We start from the raw sequence: 24,228 nt of genomic DNA, 5'->3' as shown, positions 1-24,228 counted from the left end.
AGTGTGCGGGTTGGACCAAGTAGCCGCAGCACAAATCTCAGAAATAGCGAGCTTGGAATGAAAAGCAATAGAAGTAGCCATAGCTCTGGTAGAGTGAGCTTTGATAGATGTTGTAAGTTGCTTATTTGAAGAGGAATAAGCCTGAGTTATGCAATCTCTAATCCATTTGGAGATAGTAGCTTTAGTGATGGTTTTACCCAATTTATTATCTGAAAAGGACACAAACAATTGGTCCGTTTTTTGAATTTGTTGAGTCCTGTCTAGATAGAAGCGCAATTGCCTGTGAACATCCAATTTATGCAAGGTGTATTCCGCTTCATTTGAGAATTTTGGAAAGAAAACTGGTAGCTCTAGAGATTGTTGGAGACAGAGATTAGAACAAACCTTTGGAACAAAAGATGGATTAGGCCTAAGTGATACTCTATCCTTGTGAAAAATCAAGTATGGTGGTTTGATAGATAGGGCTTGAAGTTCTGAAACTCTTCTTGCAGAGGTAATTGCAACTAAGAAGGCAGTTTTCCAAGACAGATATTTTAACTCACATGTAGCAGCCGGTTCGAAAGGGGAAGATGTTAAGGCACGGTACCAAATCAAGATCCCACGGAGGCAGGATGAAAAACTGGGGTCTTAACAGCACAGCACCTTTAATGAAAGTTTTACATAATCTGCTGCTCATCAACGGTGGATCTATGGATTCGTGAAATTTGGAGATAGCTGCTAGTTGGACTTTAATAGTAGAGACTGAAGATCCTTGAGTAAACAAGGATGTTAAAAATTTCAAGACCTCTGGTATCGGGCAGTAATAGGGTCTAAGCCCTGAGTTGAGCCCAGATAGCAAACCTCTTCCACTTACTGAGGTACAATTTCTTAGTGGTGGGTTTGTGGGCGAAGATAAAATGTGAATAACTTCCGGGTCTAAGGTGTGATTTCTGACTAAAGTCGGAAGTGGAGGAGCCAAGCTGTTAATTTCAAAGTGTGAAGGGACTGGTGTTGTCGTCCCGACTGATGAATCAGCAGGTCCGGAGTTAGATCCAAAACCAAGGACCGTCCAGAGCATGTTTCTTTAGGTAGGGGAACCATACCTGACGAGGCCAGTGCGGAGCAATTAGTATCATTGTGGACCCCAATTGGGAAGCTTTCTGGATGACTTTGGGGAGGAGTGGAACCGGAGGAAAGGCATAAAGTAGTCCTGTTGGCCAAGGTTGGGCTAGAGCATCCGTAGCTGCCTCCTGACGCGGAGTCAAGGAAAAGAACCTTTTGCACTTTGTGTTTTGTGGTGTTGCAAACAGGTCGCAGCACGGGGTCCCCCATCTTCTGAAAACCTGAGCTGCTACTGTTTCGTTCAGGGACCACTCGTGAGGAGAGAGAATCGTCCTGCTTAATCTGTCTGCCAATATATTGGATTTCCCTGGAATGTGGGTCGCTACCAGGAAACGGTTGGTAGCTACAGCCCATTCCCACACCCTCATGGCCTCTCTGCAAAGGGGGTAAGATCTGGTCCCTCCTTGTTTGTTTAGATACCAGACCACCGACATGTTGTCTGTGTGGATAGCGATAATGCCTTGAGGGAGAAACTTGTGGAGGGCCTGTAGGGACAGAAGTACAGCCCTCATTTCCAATACATTGATATGGAGAAAGGTTTCGCCTGGAAGCCAAGAGCCCTGAACTAACCTGCCCAGACAATGCCCCCCCCACCCTGTCTGGGAGGCATCCGTTGTCAGGGTGGCCACCGGAGGGGGAATAACAAAAGGTCTTCCCTGATTCAGATTGGATGGCTGAAGCCACCAGCGGAGGTCCCGTTTGCACATTTCTGTAATCAGAATGAGATGATTGAGGGGGAGATTCTGAAAAGACCATTGTGTCAATAACAGCCACTGAAGAATCCTCATGTGCAATCTTGCCAGTGGAACTAGGAGAACCGTGGCAGACATCGAACCTAAAAGTTGCAGGACCATCCTGGCTGGGGCTTTGGATCTTGGAAGCAGGGCTTGGACTTGACCTTGTAAAGTTTGAATCCTTTCGGTAGGAAGGAAGATGCGCATCAATTTTGAGTCTATCTCTGCTCCTATGAATCTTATGCGCTGAGAGGGCAGCAAGACAGACTTTGACCAATTGAATGTAATTCCCAGGGAAGCACCCAGGGAGATGGTGGCTTTTAGGTTGTCTATTAGTAGATGCCTGGTGGTGGCAGTCAGGAGCCAGTCGTCCAGATAGGGAAACACTTGGAATCCAAGACTCCTCAGGTGAGCAGTCACTACTGCCAAACACTTGGTGAACACCCTGGGGCTGTGGTGAGACCAAAGGGCAGTGCACAAAATTGGAAATGACTGTCTCCCAGGCTGAAGCGCAGATACCTCCTGGACGCCTGATGTATCGGTATGTGATAATAGGCGTCCTTGAGATCTATGGAGCACATCCAAACATCCTTCTCCAACAATGGGAGAATGGATTGTAAAGTGACCATTCGGAATTTGGACTTCATGACGGACTGGTTTAGTTTGCTGAGATCCAATATTGGTCTCAGGTCCCCTGTCTTTTTTGGCACTAAAAGAACCTTGAGTAATTTCGGATCCGATCTGGTCTGTGGGGACCGGTTGGATGACTCCTTTTTCTAGCAGCTTTGAAGCTTCTGCGGCTGCAATTTCCCTTTGACTGGGTGGTGGGTCCGGGATTTTTGGACGGTGGGGGTGAGTGTGTGAAGGGAATGGTGTAACCTCCGGCAATAATCCGAAGCACCCATCTGTCCTGAGTGATAGACTCCCAGGCTTTTAGGTGCTTGGCTTAACGGCACCCGACTGGCTCCGGAGCAGCACAGCCGGGCAATCCCTCATGAAGTGTGGGAGGCTGAAGAGCCACGAAAGGACTCGCGGTCTCCAGAATTGCGGGGCCCTCTGCCGCCTCTGGGACGGCGTCTCCCAGAAAAATTTCCCCGTCCTCTGCCTCTGGAAGGGGAATCTTCCTGCTGTTGAGGAAAAAACTTCTGTGATTTGCGGAACCACATCTTCCCTCCTCTTTTAGCCTTGGGATAAGGCCGAAAGGGAGTGGAATAACGTGCACCTACGGCAGATAAAGTTTTTCCCTCTTGCTCACAGCGGGTAAGAGTGTCTTTTACCTTAGGTCCAAACAAAGAGGACCCATCAAAGGGAGCGTCGGCGAAGGAAGACTTGAAGGCCTCCGCGAAATGACACAAACGGAGCCAGGCTTGTCTCCGTAGAGCTACGCCTGTGCCTGCCGCTCTGCCCGCCCCTTCGGCCGCATATGAAATGAGCCTCATGGACGAGTTAGAAATCGAGGTAAGGATAGCCAACTGAGAGCTAACCGACTGGGCTAGCTGCTCAGGTAGGTTACCTGAGAGGGAATCTGACAGCTCCTTGACCAGATCCCTCTGTAGCCTGGTAAAATGTGCCAAATAATTCAGGGACCTTAGAATAAAGGCCGCTGAAGTCAGGGTGCGCTTCCCGTACCGGTCCATGCTCCTAGACTCCTTATTAGGAGGATGGACGGACGTTGAAGCCTCTGCCACGTCCTGTTGTGTAGCAGATGCCACCACCATGGCATCTACAGCCACGCCTTTCGTCAAGAACTCCTTCTCGGGTGGGCAGACAAAAATTTGTTAGGGCGAGAAGGCACTGGTTCCACAGTATCTGGATGTTCCCATGCCCTCCGACAAACCAAATCCAGGAGCTCGTCGAAGGGCGGAGACACCCAGGAAGCGGAGGGCTGAGCCCCAAAGGCCTTGAGAAGCACTGACTCATCAGCAGAGGGGGGTTTGGATATCCAGCCGCCTCGTTGCTTAAGGATCTCTAAAATGTCTGCGAATGAGACATCATCCGAGGACGGCTTTTGGGGACCCCTCCGCATCATCAAGATCAGTGTCCGATGTAAGAGACTCGGGGGAGTCCACGTGCTTCCTCTTGCACGATCTCTTCCTTGGGGGCTCCTCCGAAGACAACTCCGAAGAACCCTCAGGAGGAGGGAACCCCAGTGGGGTAACCTCAGGCCCCGGGGCTCCGCTGCCTAGGGACAGGGGAACTGCCAAAGACCCAGTCTCCATGCCCAGGGAAGGTGCCGGTAAAGCCATAGAGATGGCCGAAGAAGACTTGGCCAAGGCACTCCTCATAGCTCTGAAAGCCGGACCCCCAGAATCCTGGGAGTGTCCGGTCCCCGGAGCCATGATAGCAGACGGAAGTCCCGCAGCCGAAGCACCGAGAGGGAGGCTCGGAACCGACAGCATTGGTCCCGAAACGTCACCCCCGGGTCCGGCCGAAGAAGTCCGTGTGCCAAACTCGGACCCGAAGGCCGGGGTTGGAGTAAGGGTCGGAGCCGACCCTAGGATCTCCACCGGCTCCAACAGCACCTGCTCCGACGGAGCCGAAGCGGTCGGAGGAGGAATGGCAATGGAATGGGCTATCGGCTCCGAAGCCAATTGGGTTGGAGCCGAAACAAATTTTTGAAAGACTGGGGACTGGAACAGTCTTTGGAGCACCCTGTCTATGTCCGAATCTGACATCCTCGATGACCTAGAGGAGACCGAACGGGTTCGAGTTGGCCTCTCCAACGGCCCCAAGGGGCTAGGGTACCGGCTCCGAGGCGACTCGATAACTATCGGCTCCGAAGGAATGCACAAACCAGTTTCCATCGGTGCCGAGGAGGACTTAGGCGCCGAGGAGGAAGTGTCTGAGCGGACAACCTTCATCGGCTCCGAGATCAGTGGAGCCGATGAAGGTGACCCGCCTCTCGATGCCCCAGCCATCGGCTCCGAAGCCAGAGGAGTCGAGACTGGAGGCATCGAGGCAGACCGTTCCGCCCTCGGCTCTGAAGTCCTTGGAGCCGAAGGAGAAGCCTGCCTATGTCTTTTGGCGGTCGGGTCCGACGGACTGGTTGGAGCCGACGCCCTTTTCTTTTCAGCAGGAGAAGGAGAGGATGCTAAAGCCTCTTCAAAAGAGGGTTTTATAAGGCCTTTCAATATAAGTTTATTTTTCCTCTCTTGGAGGACCCTCGAGGAAAAAGCGTGACACACGCTGCAGGACTCCTGCAAATGCTTGGCGCCCAAACAATATACACAGAGAGAGTGGTCATCCGTGATAGACATTTTAAAACTACATTTAGTGCACTTCTTAAAGCCCGAAGGCCTAGGAGCCTGAGACATTATAAGTAGAACTCAGTAACTCTCTCACAGACAAAACTCTTTTGAAATAGACTGACACTACAAAGATTAACTTGCCGTTAAGAATGACAGCCCGCAATTAAATTAAAGCCAACTGAAGACATACAACAGTGAATATATCTAAGGGAATCCAAGAACCCCTAAAGGTTCAAAAGGGATTGACTGACAGGGAAGGCCCTACAGATCAAGGGGCCTGTAGCCAGAACAAACACCAATCACACACAAATTTTCCACAAAAAATTTTCAAAACACACACAAAAGCACAGAGTAGCTGTTAAAACAGCTTTTTGTTAAAGAAATAGCAATTTTCTGATAGAAAAAGTTAGTGAAAAGACACTACTTAGCTCAGCCAGCTCGAGACCACGTCTTTGCTAGTTAGCGGCAAACGAGATCTGGGGGACTGGTAGTGGTGCATCCTGGGATATAGTAAGCTCAGCCAATAAGAGACTTCGCTCTTTGGCATAAGCGTGCCGAGTCGGAGCCGAGGGATCGGCTCCGAACCCATCAGTCAGAATGTAGGCGAGATAGGATCACATAACATCGCTAGTTACAGATCTCTATGAAAGGGTCAGTTAGAGACTAACTGCAGAGAAAGGGTTGACTGTTTCTTCTGATAACTAAGATTTTTGAGGCCACTGATCTTTTTAGTTATGAATTTCAGAGGACTCTCAAGCTGTATGATATGTTTAGATAAATACATGTCAAAAAGTGATTATATTCAATAACGGGTCTGATAAGATAAGAAGAAAGGGGACTTAAGACTTCTTTGGATTTAGAGAAGATGCCTTTGGAAATGAAATGAGACAGATAAAAGGCTTTCTGAAGTCCTGTGGAGACATAATGGTCAAATGATGAGGAATTATCAACAAGAGTGCCTAAATCCCTTACAACAGTGGCTGACTTGAGGGGTGCATCACCTATATGGTAATTGAAACTGTTTTGTTTTCCAAGGTGAACTATGATACATTTTTACATTTAATTTGCGACCATTGTGTTGTTAACATGGTCTAACCCATGTTGGAGCAATCAGTTGAAGATCAAATTACAGCACCCAGTTTACAGTTGTCTGCAAACTTAGTTAACCATAGACCAGGAGTGCTGGTCTGAAGGACTGAGAAATAAATGCCACAGAAGAGGGCCCAAAGACTGAGGCCTGTGGTATACCACTGGTAACTTTTTAGATTTCAGGTGTAGCATCTGCAATTCTAACCACACTGATTCTGTCAGGCAACCAGTTAGCTATCCACTGCATAATATAAGGATTTACATTCAGATTTACAAGTCCATCAATAATGCTCACATGGGGAATAGTGTCAAAAGCCTTTCCCACGTCTAGATATGCTTTATGTACTGTATAACTACTATCCACTGCTTTGGTTACCTTTTCAAAGAAAATAATGAGGTTAAAGAGGAAGGACCTTCCTTGTAAAGCCAAACTGATTAGAATCCAGAGTTAAGACATATTCACTGTCCCCATTAATGAGGTTTGAGATACTGCACTCAATAGCTTTACATATGAGACTAGTTGGTCTATCATTACCAATGTCTGTGGCTGGGCCACTCTTGTGTAATGGCATTACAGTGGCCGTTTTCCAGGCTTCAGGAATGTAACCAGTGGAGAGGCTTAGATTAAAGAGGTTAAGTATGAGTTCAGAAAGGTCATATTTGGCATTGATAATCATATAAACTGCAGATTACCATACATTTAACTTAACATCCTTTCTTTGTTTTTTTTGCATTATTATTTTTTATATTTTATTCTATAAAGCAACATAGATTATCAGGATTATATTTGATAACTGCAACATGCTTTATTATTCAATAACTTAAAGACATAGGAAAAAACAGACATGGAGAGAGAAAGACAGACAGACACACACACACAACACACACACACACACACACACACACACACACACACACACACACAATGCATCATACACAGTGTTGCATCTTCTTTCTCTAGTGTACTACCTTAACTCCTTAACAAAACAATGAACATGTGAGGCCATTGTTGTACTTGAAAAGGAAACCCTGCTGGTCATAAAAGACAGTCACCTAAAGGCCTGCATCTCATTCAGAAATTAGCTCTAAACTCATTTTGAGGTAGATTCTTTAAACCAGAAGCCTTTCAGTTTCTCCAGAATGAATAATTCACAGACATGGGTAACTTGGAGAGGACTTACAAGGCTACTCCAATGAAAAAATAACTATTTCCAGCAGCAAGAATAGCATTTTTAACACCTTTATTGCATTATCACTTAAGACGTAGGCAACCATGCTTTAACAGAAAAGAAAACAGACCATATTAACATTGTTCCCATTTACATGCATCATACATCACATACCTTTTCTTTCTTTGTAACTATCATCAATCCAACATTACATAAATTGTTCTAGTCCTGCTTTTTGCTTAAACCTCACTCCTACTCCTGAACATTATTCTGCACGTATCTTTCCCACAATTTCCATTTATTTCTATGTAATTTGCTCCTTCCCCTTTCTAAAGATTCCTCTTGCAGTTCTTTTCTCTCTTTTATAATATTCAGTACTTTAAAGACAGTTGACTTACACTTTGATTTCCATTTTCTAGTAATTATGTTTTTGGCAGCCATCAGAATTAAACTTAAAAAGTCCTTAATATGTTTGGGTAATTCAGATCCTGTGTCCCAGTGCAGAAGAAGTACTCAATAACATGGGAAAGAATTGGATACACCCTCCCCTCCACCATGTGATGTCTTCCCTGGTAAGATCGGACCATACATCAGTCTCGTTCAATGTAATTATAAGACCAGATATCCCATCAAACTCAAAAACGCTTAAGAATTTTTCAAAGACAAATTACCTCCTACTAAGTCATGCATAAGAAATTTCAAAGCCCCCTTGAACGCAGATAACACGGACTCCTATGCAGAGGTGTACACTCAGGTATTACATACCTCTCAACCTGGAAACATCAAAAATCTGGACAAAGGCACATTAAAAGTAGGTACAACAGGCCAAAAATCAGGATGCTGATTAACTTAAAATATGCATACATAATAATGTAATCCCACCCCCTCCAATGGGATTGTGGGATACCAACATGAAAATTGAAGTCACTAAATAATAATAAATAATGACAGACATTTGAATTTCAGACTTAATATCCCTCAGAAAATACATACTAATGCAAAACCTGTTATTATAGCAACTATCTGAGTATGGAGGAACAATATTTAAAATTGTCTCTATTTTTTGTCCTTTGCCCCCACCATTATTTTTGGCTTTGTCCACATTTCTTTCTCTGAAAGATTGAGAGGTATGGTTGCTGTACATCATAGAAAAATGTGAGTGTGTGTGTTGGGGGGGAGGGGGGGTGCACAAATATCAAGCTGCATGTTTTCTTCTACAAACATATCAGTGGTTTCCGAAATCTGTCATGTTTATTTAATGACAAGTGTTACATCTTGAATGGCATCTTATAATGTTTTCTAAGCTCTAGTATGAAAATTGCTGTTGTGTTTCATTACCTTGTGCATCTGGTCGGCAGGTAATTTAACTAATTCAGTAAACTGATGTACATGCAGTGCACTCTAAGGGTCGAGTGTACAGTATGGACAGGACTACCTCCATTTTAGTATACACCTATTGTTGAATAACCAGAAATTTGTTTGAAAACAGTATTGGTGCATTTAGGTACATTAAAACTTGGAATACTCCAGCAAGTATCACTTCTCAGTAAGCTGTCAAGTTTGCTTTTTTTTCTCTCTCTCTAACAGAAGGAGGCAAATTTACCTATAAAAGAGAAATACTGTGCTATAAAGGCAATAGTGTTTTACCATTCAGATCACTGCTATTATCAGAACAATCAGTCCTGCTTAAGATTCCCCCAAAAGCTGCAAAGCCATCTCTATGAACCTTTTACTTGATTGTATGATTCTTTAAGTGTGTGCACCTTTATGTAATGCCAGACTACTCCCATGAGGAAACTGCTGCATGATTGTAAAAGCTCAAAGAGGTGGACTTGGAGCTACAGTGGCTGCCTTTTCAGATGACAAAGTAAGTGGGATATTTTACAGAAATGACAAGCTCTATCAGCAGACATTGCAAAGGACTGGACTTTGTTAATAGACAAAATGACAGCTCACTTTTAAAGAATTTGAATTGTTTCTGTTGTTTCATATCATAGCATTGTGTTTTTTTTCAGATACAAAATCAATGTTTTATACATCTGTTAGAGGAAACCTCAGGACATTTGTCATTTCCCCCCCATGCAGTTGCCCAAATAAGGTCTGAGATGCATAAAGAGGAAGAGATGGTAGCATAGCACCTTACCTGAAGCACCGTGTGAATGCAAGCACTCTCCATGTCAGAGTTAGGGGCATTCTGTGCCTGGACAGCCTAGAGCCGACCAGTCTAGTGCAAAAAAAAAAAAAAGGATTAGAATTAACTGTCCAGGCCCCAGCTCTGGCGCAAAATACACTCTTTCAACTAAAATCAAGAGTCCCTCCCCTGCATTACAAAATTTAACTACAGTTTGGCCCTGGTCCTTTAAGCTCAATTTCCAGCTGTTAGTTACCTTTCTTTTACAGTTAGAATTAGTGCGTTAACCTGACATTATTAACCATAAACAAATAATAATCCAGAGCAATTTAACCCCTTTAGGTGACTACAGTTAGCAAGCAGACAACAATATACAGTCCTGGGTGTTAAACACTGCTTTTATAACACATTACTAAGTATTCGGATATATCGTTTGTACTGCATTCATGACTTACGCTCATAGATGACAAACTGATATTGTCCAGACTCCAAACTTGTAGCAGTAGTTCAGTCTTTGACCAATTTTAATAATCTGTCTTTTCGCACTGTTACTCATCTGAACCTGAGGAGATAACTGATTTCCACGACAAGCTGGGCGGATGAGTGGTTGGTTATCTGTCTCTGTGTGACAAACACAGTAAACTTCACTTCCAACTCAGGAAGACCCAGAAAATGCACATTGAGAAAACAAGAGAGAAAAAAACGTCGACTTAAACAACACAACTTTTCACTGTTACATTTCCTAAGAAAAAGTTTTTTTCAGGGATTAAGTTTTAGAGTAACAAGCGTCGACAGCCAATACATTTATTGTGACACTGATGTGAATTTTCTGCTCTTCCATTGACGCCAAACTGTCTCCAGGTTTTCCAAAACCATTCATCAAGTACTTAAGATAATTTTGTATAATTTGTGTTGGTGTCCCTGCTCCTTTAATTAACTGCACAGCGTGTTTATAGGTCTTACTAGCTTGTCATGTAGTATGACACACAGTCCCTCAGCCCTGTTTTGAAGATTCTGATATAAAAAAAAAAAAAAAATGGGAATTGGAAGGGGCCACTCGGAAATTCTTGAAACCCCATTATTTTGCCCAGAAAAACAGTAAATACCAAAGAATTTGGTATGGTTGAGAGGGGTCTACTTCATTTGATCGAAAGACCATTTGATCAAAATTTCATTTGATCGAAAACCAGTATTCAAGGCAAATAACAGGGATTTGTCCTCCTCCCCAATGTTGTGCAACTCTGGAGTTGGTATATTTAGTTAGGGGGGGTGTGGTGGGCACAGCTCCCCTCATTGGAGTGGTGTGGGGGGAGAAGCCCCCACCTATTTTCATTTAAAATCTGTACTTTTTGTTTTATTTTCTTCTTTTAAAGGAAACTAGGTGGGGGGCTTTGGCCCTCACATCCCCCCAATGTGGGCGGCTGCACTCCCACACACCCCTAACTATATATACCAACTCCAGGGTCGCACAACATTAGCGAGGGGGACAAATCCCAGTTTTATGCCCTGAATGCTGGTTTTCAATCAAATGGGTTTAGGTCAAATGGTCTTTCGATCAAATGAAGTAGACCCAGTTGAGAGGTATGGGTATTATAGAGAAACTCACCCAATTCAGAATTAACCCCAATATTACCAGATAGATAGCCAGCTGGCTCACCGACAAGGCACATACCGTCAAAGTGGATGAATTCACCTCTAGCAAAAGACCAGTCACCAGTAGTATACCACAGGGTTTTCTGCTGGGCCCCTTACTGTTAAGAATTTATTTGCCAAAAGTCCAGACAAACTTGGATGGCCTGTGGCTGGCAAAGTTCACTGATGAATGCAAACTGGGAGTAATCACTAAATCCACAAACGATGTTAATATACTGCAGACAAGGTTAGCGCAGAAAAATGATTAGTGCCAAAGCCACAGATTAAAGCTAAATGCAAAAATTGCATTATTATTATTCCCTTTGGGAAAGTTGATATCCCTGGTAATTGCAGTATAGACAGCACCCCATCTAAGATTAAACCCAGTGGTAAGTGATGTGGGTACTCAGGTTGATAGCAATCTGGTCTTTGACCACCATGTATCCACACTAGCAAGGAAACTGTGGCTCATCTTATAAGTAAAGGCATTACATTTAGATCTAAGGATGTTTTAATTCCATTATACTCAGCCCTCATCAGACCAATAATTGAGTACAATGCTCCTTTTTTGCAAGTACCTCACCAGACACCTGCAACAACTGGAGAGACCACAGAGGCTTCTCACCAAGAAATTACATGGTACACAAAACAAGTCTTATGTGGAAAGACTAAAAGCTCTGTCACTGTATTCTGTCTCCTACAAGTTGTTAAGAGGTGACTTGAGCTTGGCTTACAGGGCAGTCTGTGATCCGACCCTGTTGGAAATGCTACACATTTGTAAATCAAACTGCAGGAGGGTCACTCACTCCAGGGATCTTAACACAGATTCTGACATTAACAGGTCGTGCTAGAAAGAGAGCTACATCTCCCGGAGACTCCGACTTCTCTGAAACAAGCTTCCAATTCACGTGAAACAGATCCCCATCCTGACCGTCTTCAAATGCAACCTAGGTCAATGGATGGGTGACTGCAAATTCTCCTGGATGGAGGAAATCAGTATTAACTACCATAGACCCTTATCTCTGTGAACTTCGCTCACCTAACCACATACAATTTGGGCAACTTGGAATAAATATGTCTAGGCTTATAAGGGCTCTAAAGCCGTTAGCCTGATAACCTCCTATGAACCTATGAACTTAATTTCCTTAGTTACAGCCAATTACTCACCCATTGTTTCTGACAGAGTAATCTGTATGAGAATTTTTAAAATCTGCCAATTCATTACACTCCCAGAACATATGTTCCTTGTCACCTCTTTCTTCCCTATCACACCTCCAACATTTGCTAGCTACCTGAGAAAAAAAATATTAGAAGTCTGCTTGAAGTATAAAAATACCTATGCAAACAATTCCAAGCAAAGATCCTAAACCTTCTGGACTTTGTTGCACACTTGGTAGCCATACATATGTACACCCATTGTTTTTTATTTATTTATTTTTTTTGTAAATTCCCTCTCCAGTCTCACTTCCTAATATTTTCTAATTTCCTCTGAATGATTCTTATATTTCTCATGGAATATTATATATGATCCACTAATTATCTCTTTTTTTATCAGCAGCTTCTTTTCTAGATTCAACTAAAAACTCTACCAGAGTAGGCCTTTCACTTAGATTCCCCTCTCTCCTTCTCTTTTCCTATACTCTGATATCAATCTGTGGTAGGGAAGGCAGCCTGTAGCCTGCAGTCCAAATGTCTTCTTGGTTTTATCCCACTCTATTACGTTTTCCTCTATACTTATTTACTCCCAATACATTAAATCCTTTCTCAGTAAATTCCAGCCTCCTCTTGTCTATGTTCTGTACCTTGACTTGCAATCATCCCTATTGGCAAAATCTCATTTCTCCATTCTCATGTTTGCTTAGTTCTTAGAAAACTTTCTGCTACTTTATAATATTCTGTATGATTTTTACTCTCCCTAAACATCTGCATCCAAAATCCTACGCTCTCTTTATTTTGTAAACTTCCCCCCTGTTCATTACCCCTTTGCATTTTGAATTATAATATTCTGCTTGTAATATGAATATGAGCCTTAACTGCAACTCTAAAGTATCCATTCAAATCAGGTAATCTTATTCCACCTTGTTCTATTGGAAGGATCAGTTTATCCCACTTAACCCTGGTCTTATTCCCCTCCCAGATAAATTCCTTCAACTCTTTAATGCATATATAAAATTAAGGGGACTAAAGACATTTTCACTGCTTGTATCTTACTATGTGTATTAAAAACAAGAGCTTCCAGTTTCTAAGTTCTTGTATTATCATTTGTTTAGTCTCTTACCACATATCCTTAGCTACCATAAAAAAACCTTTTTAATCCATACTTCTAAATGTTTCATCTTGTCATGCTCCCATAAATATGGGTATTGCTGAACCAAGTCATGAGTGTGTACATAACTTATGGCTATAGCCTTTGTTTTATCATCATTAATTTTATATCCCAAAAGACTTGAAACTGTCTCAAAATGTTCCACTACACTGAGATGTTCTTTTTCTGGCTTTAACAGGCACAAAATAATATCTTCTTCAAATAAAGCCAACTTTTCTTGATTACCACACCAAATATATCCATGCATTTCTGATTCCCTTATTTTCCTTGCCAATATCTAGCAAGTAATAGTGTCTCATTTTTACTTCATTACCCTGCATTTTTCTGTAGTTTATATTGGGTCATGATCTGAAATATTTATTGGATATGTGTCAAAGCTTTCAATTAAATGCACGTGTTCCTGTGAAGTATAATTTCTATCTAGTCTAGCCCATTTATTGTAAGTTGGGGAGTAAAATGCAAATTCTATCCAAGTTCCTACTACTGAATTCTCATCTTCCATACCAAATATTTTCATAAATTTCTTCAGAAATCTGCCCTGTTTGTTGTCCATGATGCATCCTCACTTTTGCAAATCAAGTTCTGGTTCCCACCTATAAGTATTATTCCCAACTGAAAGATGATTATTTCTATTTAATTTTTTTTAAGTTCTATAATAGCAGTTTTTGATGGAACATAAATACATGCCAGTGAAATCCTCCACCCTTGCCAGTAGCCCCTTACTATCACAAATCTTCCATTATTGTTGTTTTCCCTATTTTGTCACTATTGCAACTCCTCTAGCAATTAGTATAATAACCCCAATTTTTTCCTTTGTGGATGATATTCTGCTGAATATCCATCATGAAATAATTTCATTGTCAAGCTCACATGCTCATTTCTTTCCAAATGTGTCTCTTGCATCATTGCTATTTGCTCTCTCATTTCTTAATATAATTCAGTACTCTTTTTTGTCTATACCTGTAAGGCCATTTACATTCCAAGATAATATGGATATTGTAACCATTATGATAAAAAGCTATTGTTCCTACCTATTATATATGACATTTATTTTTGAATGTATATTTCCAACTTTTGTGTTATGTGCAGACATTAATATTTGGCAAGCTGATCTTTTAAGACTTTTTGTTTTAATGAAAACCCTCAAACAAAAAAACAAAACACATTTTCAGAACACCACATACCCTGTTACCTTATAACAAACACACAAAACCATACACATCTTAAAAAAATAAGTTTAACCCTCCAGATAGGAACAATTGCCCCAGGTTGACAATGCACCCACTGGCATTACTAAACTTAAAAAGGAAGGTTTACCATGCTAAATCACATTCTACAGTTTATGTTCCCACTTATACTGATTGCTGTCTGTTCTTTTCCTATCTCTGTTCCTCTCCCAGTTGTGAAAATTGCTTGCATGCTTTCAGAAAACATTAACTTTTAGCTCTAAAAAAAGTGCACATGCTATCTTTAAATAAAACTAAATTGTACATTGTTCTGTTAAATGCATTAAAGTATTAAGACCACTAAGGAGGCTGCTATCTCATATTCACTTCTCATAATTACAAACTTTATTCTTCACTGAACTGCTTACCATTGTACCTTTAAATTTTGTATTTCCCTCAGCAAAGAATAGTCAGAACTCTCAAAATGAATTGCTTGCAGTTGCAGACAGCTAGTTTCCATGTAAATGTAGTCCGCGATGAATCCTTGTAAATTTCACTCAGAACAAAATGTACAACTTCCTTCAGCTGCAGACATCTTGACTCCCACTGAACATTTGCTAATGAAAAAAACAAGCTAACATCTTTGCAGATTTAAAGACATAGCATGTTCATGCCTTTCATCATTTTGTCTCATTTTTCAAGCATACTTGCTTGCAAAAATATTTGTTTATAGCTTAAGTCAATAACATTTATCTAGACATTCACCCTTGTAAAATGAAAAATATCATAATTTTACATATAAGATAATATAATCAGTGCATTTTATAACCCACCCAAGCAGCCCAAGATCCCAGCATATTATAAATGTGCTTTTGTCCAGCCATTCCTCACTTGTTATGCTTAAAACCTATTTTTCAACTGAAAAAGTACTTGTTTACTTTAATATCTTTAAAACATAAAGCAGTCACTGAAAAGGCTCACCACACATTTAAAATATGCCAACTACATACAGCAAAAACTGCAGTACTATGTATAACATGCAGTTTATATCATGAACTGTTTATACAAATGCTAATAAGAACTAAAATTGTTTAACTTGTATTCACTTTTTCCCTTTTGCTGCCCTTCTATACATTACTGATGTAAAATGGGGTATATGCTTTGTAGCCCACCCACAAGTTTAACAAAGTCAACAGAAGTCCTGATTTTCTTGGCCACTTTTTCTTGCAAAGCCACATTTCACATATGTGATTGATGCTTTATAATCTCCCATGTATTCACTAATTTCAGAATTGTTGGTCTTCCTTCTGTTAATCTCCATCTCCTAACACCAGACTCTGGTTCAAGTCCAAGGTACTCCTGAGTCTTCTAATCAACTCATGTGATTTAATTTCTGTCTAGCAAGTGTTTTCCTTTGGGATATTGGGAAAGATGTCACTGGTGGAATCACTCTATGAGCATCTCTATGCTTTATTAACTGAAGAATGAGAAGCATTTATGTTTGATAGCTCAGTTTTTGTTGGATAAACTTTTTATTTTCTCCTTAGCCTGTTCTGCATCTAAAATGCCTTTGATCCTCCAAAGAAAAAAATATTCTGAAGACAGCTGGATAAAGCAGCTTGAATCTTACACCTGTCTCTGAACAGTCCCTGACTGCTAGGATAAATTTGTTTCTCTTTTGCCTGGTGTACACGAAATAATCATTTTCCACACACATTCTGCTGTGTCCAGTTTTTAATACTTTTCCCTTCCATCACAGTTTTATCAAGGTCAATTCTTTCTGCAGTTATGACTACATCTTTGCTAATACAGGTCTTGGCTGCTTTCCCTATGAAGGTTTAGAGCATACACTCAATGTGCCCTTTCAATTAACAAATCCTGCTGTGCAATACCACTATCTGTGCTTTCATAAAATTAATACATTCTGCTCCTTCCAGTTTCTCTGGTACAGCACAACATCTCAGGTTTTATCTGTGCACTCTGACTTCTAACTCTACCATTTTTTGAAAGCTCTTTTTGAGAAGTCTCATACTCATCTAGCATTTTCTTTATGTCATCCTCTGATTTTTGCAGTTGTATTGGTTTATCTGAATAGTTAGTTAAAGCTTCTTTTGTTTTTCCAGCCTTTTGTTATTTCAGTTAGGTGGTGGTGCTGCGGTAGCATTGTCGCCTCACAGTAAGACGCTGACCAGTTCGACTCTCAGCTAGAGACCCTTAACAGTGTTGCTCTCTGCGTGGAGACATGCGTGAATGGGTGTACCTACGTTGAAGGTTGTGCGTTAGGGTTGTCAACTCAGCATGTAAAAATTAACTGCCAATCATTAGAGGACTGGAGTTCCGCTGTGGCGACCCCTAACCGGGAAAAGCCGAAAGACACAACAACATTCCTTCAATGTTTCATTTATTTTAATCATCTCTTGAGTACATTTGATTTTTTTTCACTAAATTACTGGAAGCTATCTATTGTACCAAACCTGAAGCTTGAATTGCTTTTTGCTGAACATCTGCAGGATTCCAACCAAGCAGTGTTTCTTCTTCACTTTTTCTTTCAAGTTCTCCAAATTTCTTCCTTGCCATCATCCAGTGACTGTGCTAACTGGCAAGTAACTGCATTTTATGCAAGATGACAATATCATAGGTTCATAGGTTTATACTAGGCTATCTGCCCTAAGGCATTTATAAGCCTAGCCCAAAGTTTTGTGGCTTACGCCACCCCTTATGTTAAAAAATATTGTGCCCATTAGTTTGTTTTGCCTCTGTCCAGCAGTGACACAGAGATGATTCCCGGGGTAAACCTACGATCTCCCATCCACCGGTCAAGATTTCTCTTGAACAGAGCCAGCGAGGTGCTCTGCCTCACATGGACCGGGATTTTATTCCACAGCATAGGGAGTCTCTGAGTGACAAATCTATCCCTCCAGCATGTCTTATTTATATCCATGCTAAGGTTTAAGTCGTTTGCTCTAGTGGATCTGGTAGATTTGGATCTTTTGAGGTGGAGCATGTCCATTAATTCCGGTTTGGACATGGCCTTGTATGTCAGGCACAGGTCACCTCTGAGCAGACGGTATGCGACTGAATAGAGCTGGAGTTTCTTCAGTCTGGCAGCATATGACAGATTTTGGAATCCCTTTATCCTTTTGGTGAGGAACTTTTGGGGTCTCTCCAATTGCTGCAGGTGTCGGGTGAGATACATCCCGAATGGGGCATTGTACTCTATCATTGGTCTGATAAGTGAAGAGTACAGGGGAACAATGACCTCACTTGATCTGGATGTGAATCCCTTCATGATCAGGTGGGCAATGTAGAAGGTCTTTCTAACCACATTAGCAATGTGAGTGTCAAAAGAAAGGCCACTGTCAACCTGGGTCTCCAGGTCCCTGATAACCTCTTCTGTGCTTAGTGGATTGCCACCTATATGGTAGCTTGGGGTTACCTTGTTTTTCCCAAAGGGTATGACTATACATTTTTTGGCATTTAACTTCAGGCCATGGCTCTGGCACCAGCTATCAGTTTCCGTGAGACCCCTCTGAAGGATATCTGTGTCCGATGTACTTTCCACTATGGCCCAGTTTGCAGTCATCTGCAAACTTTGTCAGCCATAGTCCTCCTATGTTTGCCTGTACTTCAGAGAATTAGATGACAAACAACAGGGGCCAAGGACTGAGCCCTGTGGGACACCACTTGTGACCGGCTTGGAGTCTGACATGGTGCCAGCAACTCTGACCCTGTGGGTTCTGTCCTTTAGCCAGTTTGCAACCCATCTTGTGACATATGGGTTTACATTTAAGCTGGTAAGTTTCTCTATAATACCTGAGTGGGGTATTGTGTCGAAAGCTTTTGCAAGGTCAAGGTAGGCTGTATGGACTGCCTTTCCCTCATCAATGGCCTTGGTGACTGTTTCGAAGAAGTCGATCAAGTTCAAAAGGCATGATCTGCCCTTGACGAAGCCAAACTGGGTCGGGTCCAATGTCTGCAAGTCCCCTATGTCTTTGTTTATGAGTTCCATTATGATCCTCTCCATAGCTTTGCAGACCAGGCTTGTTAAGCTTATGGGGCGGTAATTACCAGGGACCGTAGAGGCACCGCCTTTGTGGAGTGGGACCACAGTTGCTGTATGCCACTCCTTGGGCACGTATCCTGTGGTAAGGCTAAGATTAAACAGCTGCCTTATGTGCGGGTTTAGTTCCTCATTGAGTTCGTGTAGCACACAGCCGAGGACACCATCCGGTCCCATTGATGCTGTGTTTTTAGCTTTAGAGAGAGCAGCTTTTACCTGCGCATTTGAGATGTCTGGGAGGCTACACTCCGCTGGGATAGTTCTCTCTCCTTTTGGGGGGGAGAGGGGGGTGAAGTTTGCACTGAACCTGTCCGCCAGTATGTTGGCAATGTCTGTGGGTTCAGTGATTTTTGTATCATTTTGGACTAATTCTGAGCATATCTGGGAGATTCCACCCAGGTTTCTAACATAGCTGAAGAAGGCCTTATGATTGTCTTTTGAATCTATGGCAATTTTTCTCTCAAAGTTGGCCTTGGATGATTTTATGAGTGCTCGTATTTTTTTACTAATAATAATCAAGGGTGTCTTCTCTTTTATGGATTTTGCTCTATCATGTAACAGCTTTCTCCTCTTATTGTAAAGTTTGTTTATGGCTGGGGTCCACCAGACTGGACGTTTGCCCTTGGTGGAAAGAGTCTTGGTTTTATTAGGGATTGCCTGATCCATGCAGTCCTGGAGGTGTTCATAGAAGGCATTTGTAAGGGCTTCCGCAGCTTGGGTTGTGGTTTCCACTGGCTCAGGGGCCTTGAAAGATACCACACCAGTCTTGAGTAGTGTGAAGTTTGCTTTAGAGAAGTTCTTCACTGTGGTCTTTTGTTTGGGGTGGGGCGGGATGTGAATTTCCAGTGAGATTAGTTTATGATCTGATCTCACCAATGAGGGATATACTTCCGGTGTGGAGCATTTTGTCCCCATGTTTGTGATGATGAGATCTAGTATATTTTCTCCTCTTGTGGGAACGGTGACTAGTTGTTCCATGGCATTTGAATTTATGAACTCCAGGAACCTTTGGGCTAAAAAGTTGGGGCTTGAGTAATGTTCCCAGTCTATATTCGGGTAGTTGAAGTCACCCAATATAATGGTGTTTGGAGATACATTTATACCCTCCAGTGTCTTCAGGAAGGCTGTGTGGGGTTCCTGAGTTTGAGAGGGTGGCCTGTAGCATGCTACAAATTATAGAGCAGTTTTGCCTATGGTTAATTGCACCTGGATGGTTTCGGATGCTTCGTGCGTTGCCACCAACCTGGAGGTGTGGGTATCCTTGATGAATATGGATACACCCCCTCCTTTTGTGGTGTGGTCCGGGTTTTGGGGCCAGAACGCATGATATGAGGTAAAACCTGATAGTGCCGGGGTGCTCTCAGGAGCCTTGAACCAGGTTTCAGTTACAGCACAGACATCGATGTTCTCCATACTGAGAAGGGCCTTGAGTGCGTGCATTTTTAGATTTAGACTTCTGGCATTGAGCAGCATTACCCTTAGTTTCTTCCCATTTTTGTTTTCTAGGGTGGTAGGTTTAGAATTTGAGCCTTGCCTAAAAAAGGCACTATGGGGGTGGCAAGAGCCTTAGCCAATATCCGGAATCCCAGGGGTGACAGGTGCAAGCCGTCCCTTGCAAAGCAGCGTGGCTTGTCAAGCATGTCATCCCAGGCAGACAGACACTGAATCCCCTTTGAATGACACCAGAAATTAAGCCAATTGTTAAAGCTGATCATCTTGTCTCTATGTTGCGGCATCATTCTTGGTGAAGGAAGGATACTGCTCAGGGTCAGGGTCATACCTGCCTGGGCTACATAATCAGAGAGCTCCTCTATGTCTTTTTTCATGTAGTCCAGGGAGGTACGTCTCAGGTCGTTCACACCAGCATGGACAATGACTGTGTCATATTTGTACTTGCTGTGGAGTGACCCGAGTGCTTGTGTTATGTGGCGGATTCTAGCGCCCGATAGGCAGCTTACTGTGACCCTCTCCTTATTCAGCCTGGTGAGTGGGACGTCAGTGTGTCTGACTATGGAGTCACCTATGACAAGTATGTTTGGTGTTGTATTTGGCCTTAAGGGCTATGACTGCTTTGCACACTGATTTTGTGGTTTATGTGTTGCCTGTGGTGTGTCATGAGGTGGCAGTTGCTTGGGTGTCTGCTTTGGAGGCCTCTGCTGTTTAGGTAAATTTTTGCTCAGAGCCTCCGAGTATGTCTTTGTGTGTTTATGTGTTTGATTCATTGTTGTGATAGCTTTATGTGAGACTGGTTTTGTGGTATGTGTAGTTGCCTTCTCCTCCTGTCTGGTCTTGCCAGTCCTGAGTTGAGAGAGCTCAGCCTCCAGTTTGGCCAAATAGCTGCATCTCTCGCAAGTATTTGTGTTATGTGGGAGGAGGAGAGGGTTGTCTGTGTACATGAGGCAATTGTAACATTGCCTCAATATTCCCAGATTCACCAACTGGACAAGGGAGGATGCCAGCATCTGGCCCTTCGACATGCTAGAGAAATTAAGAAGTTAGGGGTGTAACTGAATAAGAGAGGACTTAGTAAGGAAGTAAGTACTCCTGGGGGGGGGGTTTCGCTAGTGAGGGACTTTGTATAATACAGAAGTGCTAAACCTGAAAAGAAGATGCTTTTAAGACAAGTGCTGAGCTTTTTTTTTTTGGAGTACAGTAAATGACCCCACACAAGAGTGCTAGGCCAAAGACAGAAAATATGCAAGTTTTGAGAAAAAACGATTTTAAAATTAAGTGCAAACAGGAAATTCAGTAAACAGCTTTTGGTTGTGCTCTAAATAGAGCTACTAATGCAGAAATCAAGTTTAACAAGCCAGAAAATGCTCAAACTAGGCAACTATGCAGAAAAACTTAGCAAATAAACAGAGAAAAATACTTAAAATCTCAAAAGTGGCTCCTTTCTTCTCTCAGCGTTTTCTCCTCTTGGTGGGTGCTTCACCAACAGCCAACAAGCCTGAAAGGACGCCAAAACCACGAGGCAACTAGGTTTTAAGAGAGGACTACAGCAAACAAGGTGTACCAATTACAGTAAGAAACAGTTGAAATATGCAGGCACTATAAGCCTTTAACCAGAAATTCCCAGCTCAGAAGGGCAGAGTCCAGCCTCTCCTCCCACAAGAGTGCAGATCACTGGCTGTTATTTCTCAGTTTCTTTTTTCACATTAGGAAAACTGTCAATGATCAGTGTAAAGCCAACTTGGAAGTCCAACAGTGAAAGTAGCATTGAGAAGCTTAATAGTTAGCATATTTTTTTTAGTTTAGAAAGATTGCTGTTTTTTTAAACAAGAAACATCTTTTATTAAATTATTACTTATGACATAGGCAATCTTACATTTATATAAATGAAAATAAACCATACTGACATAATTTCAGTTGCAAACACTATATATTACAAACCATGTTGACACAACTGCAGTTGTAAACAATATACATATCTTATAATCTATCCAGTCATTATCAGTCAAACATTACATAACTGATTCAAATCCTGCCTTCTTTTAAACCTTGATCTTCCTCTGCATGTACTGTTCTCACAATTCCCATTTTTCTTATGTAATTTGCTCCTACTCTTTTCCAAAGATCCCAATTCCAGTTGTTTTATCTCTATTACTATATTTTCTACTTCTAGTAAAGTTGGTTTTTACTTTGATTTCCATTTTCTAGTAATTGCTTTTTTGGCAGCCACCATAATTAGACTCAGCAAAGCTTTACTATGTCTATGCAATTCAGATTCTTTATCATAGCTCACAAAATAATTTCCTTAGTTATACCAATTTGTTCACCCAGTAAAGATGACAGAGCAGTCTGCAGGGAATCATTAAAGTCTGCCAACTCATTACACTCTCAGAAAATATGTTCCCAGTTATCCCTTTCTTCCCCATCACAGCTCAACATTTGCTGTCTATCTGAGGAAAAATTATTTTGAGTCTGTTTGGGGTATAAAAATACCTATGTAAACACTTCCAAGCAAAGATCCTAAATCTTCTACATTTTGTTGCATATTTGGGAGACATACATGTATCTCCCATTGATCTTTGTGAATTGCTTATCCAAGCTCTATTCCCAATCCTTTCTATAGTTATTATGTAATATTTTTAAGCTCTGCTAATTATTACTTTCTTAATGGCAGCTTCTGTTCTAGAGTCTACGGAAAAAAAACCTCTACCAGTGTTGGTACTTCATTTAGGAGCACCTATTTCTTTCTCTTTGCCTCTACTCTGTTATCTGTCTTTGAAAGGGAAGGCAATCTCTACCTTGTAGTCCAAATAATTTTTTGGCATCTTTCCATGCTATTGCCCTTCCTTCTCTAGTTATTTGCTCTCAATACCTTGGCTTCTTTGTCAGTTTTCTCCAATAAATTCCAGCCCCTTCTTGCCTATTGTCTGTATCCCTAAGTGTAGTCATCCCTATCAGCAGAATCCCCTTTCTCCATCCCTGTGTTGGCCTAGTTCTTAGAATACTTTCTGCTACTTTATGAATTTAATATTCTGTATGATTATTATTATTCTCCTTAAAGATCTGTATCCAAAATCCCATTCTCTCTTTATTTCTTGAGCTTTCCCCCAATTTCATCATTTCTTTCCACTTTTAACTATAGTTTTCTGCTTGTGCTATGTAAAGGACCCTTAACTGTGTTGCTCTGAAATACCCATTCAAATTGGATAATCCCAATCTGGCTTGTTCTATTGGAAGAATCGGCTTATCCCACTTGACTCTTGCCCTCTTCCCCTCCCAGATAAAATCTTTCAGCTCTTTATTAACTGCTATTCACAACTTCTCCTCTAGTTGATAAAAATATGCCTGACCAGTGTATAAGACTAAAGGAACTAAAACCATTTTAACTGCTTGTATCTTACTATCTATATCCATATAACAGAGTTTCCATTTTCTCAGTTTTGGTATTATCTTTTGTTTAGTCTCTTCCCACATATCCTTAGCTTCCACATAGGAATCATTTTTAATCCACATTCCTAAATACTTAATTTTATCATGTCCCCATAAATATGGATTTTGCTGAACCAATTCATGTGTGGGTACATAATTTACTGCTGCTGCCTTTGTTTTAGCTTCATTAATTTTGAATCCCGAAAAGATCTGAAACTGTCTCAAAATGTTCCATAACACTATATGTCCCTTTCTGAGTTTGTCAGGTATAAAGTTATATCATCTGCAAACAGAGCCAGCTTTTCTTGACTACCACACAAATTATATCCTTGTATTTTAGAGTCCCTTATTTTATTTGCCAGTGGTTCTAAATATAATGCAAATAAGAAAGGGGAAAGAGGACATCCCTGCCTGGTTCCTCTGCTCAAGCAGAAATTATCAGAGGATCCCACTCACTTTAATTTTCATCTCCGACCTCTCATATATATATATATATATATATATATATATATATATATATATATATATATACTCCTAATCAGCCTTATAATTTTATCAGGGAATGCAAATGCTTCCATTGCCCTGCTCATAAAGTCCCAGCTTACTCTGTCAAATACTTTATCTACATCAAGACCTGCCAACAACAGTGGTATTTTCTTGCATTCTGCTTCCCTCTGGGTCATCAGTGTTC

The 24,228-nt window shown here is 41.6% G+C and overlaps 1 long non-coding RNA gene across 1 annotated transcript in view; it reads right to left on the bottom strand.

Moving 5' to 3' along the window:
* Positions 1-9,479: 9,479 nt before the first annotated feature.
* The window catches only part of LOC122811998, a 483,074-nt gene continuing 468,325 nt past the window's right edge, over positions 9,480-24,228 (bottom strand). Inside the window, exons 4-5 of the long non-coding RNA XR_006366325.1 lie at positions 9,928-10,093; positions 9,480-9,565 (exon numbers count right to left, since the gene is read on the bottom strand). This is a non-coding gene — a long non-coding RNA (uncharacterized LOC122811998). The remainder of the gene's footprint in view (positions 9,566-9,927; positions 10,094-24,228) is intronic.

The sequence above is a fragment of the Protopterus annectens genome, chromosome 1.part1 (assembly GCF_019279795.1).
Source record: "Protopterus annectens isolate FY-2018-M chromosome 1.part1, PAN1.0, whole genome shotgun sequence".
NCBI lineage: Eukaryota > Metazoa > Chordata > Ceratodontiformes > Protopteridae > Protopterus > Protopterus annectens.
The sequence above is the reverse complement of the archived record's forward strand: the minus strand, read 5'-3'. Positions and strand labels throughout refer to the sequence as shown.